Below are 1650 nucleotides of genomic sequence, written 5' to 3'. Positions count from 1 at the left end.
TGATGTCAGTTTGAATACTAAGATGCATCCAATTCAGGCCATGGTCTTCTCAATCACTTGCTATGCATCTGAGAGTTGGGCAATAAATATTGATGACAGAGAATTGATTCATTCATTCATTCATTCATTCATTCATTCATTCATTCAGTAACAGCGTTAGAGAAAGGTACTAAATACTTAATGGATTACCAAAAGAATGAACAGATAAGTCTTTGGAAACGTTCTGCCAGAGTGGTCCATGGGGGCAGGAATGATGCTCATACTGTGAACATGTTGTTGACAGAGGGTTTTCCTTGAAAAGGGCTTGGAAACATGGAAGGTCAGAGAAAGAGAAGACCCCTCAATGAAATGGATTGACACAGTGTCTGCATCCTTTTTCCATACATTTCTATCCCTATGCAGAACAGATTATGTGAGAGGCTGGATTTTATGAAGAAGAATGTGGCATAAGGACTGGAGGAAGACTCATCAACAACATGGATTATTCAGACAAACAAGTTTGTTCACCAAAACTGAGGACTTGAAGGGCATCATGGTTGGAAGGGTCGAGAGTTAGCACTGGAGAGGAAGACACTGGATGAGATGGATTGACACAATGATTGTGGGAATGAGGTCAAGTGTGTTAGAGATGGTGAGGTTGGTTTAGGATAGGGTAAGTTTCAGAGCTATTGTTCATAGGGTCACTATGAGTTGTAGCAACTCACCAGCACATAACAAGAACGGCAGGAAAAAACTTGAATATATGTGGTTTGATGAGCTTTTCCCCAAAGTATTTTAAAGAATTAAATGAAATAATATATCTGATAAATATAGGGGAAGATCTTAAGAATACACAAGATTTACACAAGAATACAATATTTTAGTTGACTCTGAGAAAGAGAATTATTAATGGGATTTATGATTTACCCATATTACTTGAGTATTTTTCAACAAGAAATATTCATGTATTACTTAGGTAGCTAAAAATAAGGTAAAAGTTTCTAATTTCCAATTGATAGTTTGATGCTTTAGTCATTTGTGATATTGTTCATATTTTTAATTAATATTTAAAATTTTTCATTAGCTTCATATTTTTTGCTTTCAATTTTTAAGCTAGTTTTTTTATCATTTTTATTTTACTCTCTACCTATATTATCACTATTGGTAACAATAAAATACATATTACTATAACAAGTAATAAAAGGTCTATTCTTTAAGTTTTCTTTTAATTGCACTCAGAGATGTTGTTATGTGCCTTCGAGTCACCTGCGAATCATAGTGATCCTATGTACAACAGCCCTAAACCCTGCTCTATCCTCTGTCAATCTCAGTGTCTCTAATACACCTACCCCACTACCCCAGTCACTGAATAAATCCACCTTATCAAGGGTCTTCCTAGCCTGCTCTGTCTCTCCACCCTCCCAAGCATGACGATCCTCTCCAAGGACTGGTCCTGTCTTGCAACATGTCCAAAGTATGACAGATGAAGCTTAAGGATCCTTGCCTCCAAGGAGCAGCCTGGCTTCACCCTCTCCAGGATGAATTTGTTTGTTCTCTTAGCAGTCCATGCTATACACAATACTCTTCTTCAGCACCACAGTTCAAAGGAATCAACTCTCCTATCATCCCTAGATATTGTCCAGCTCTCTGATACATAGCAAGTAATTGCAA

This window comes from Elephantulus edwardii, unplaced genomic scaffold (assembly GCF_000299155.1).
Source record: "Elephantulus edwardii isolate Elephantulus edwardi_28Jun2011 unplaced genomic scaffold, EleEdw1.0 scaffold00147, whole genome shotgun sequence".
NCBI lineage: Eukaryota > Metazoa > Chordata > Mammalia > Macroscelidea > Macroscelididae > Elephantulus > Elephantulus edwardii.
This window is presented reverse-complemented; position numbering follows the sequence as displayed.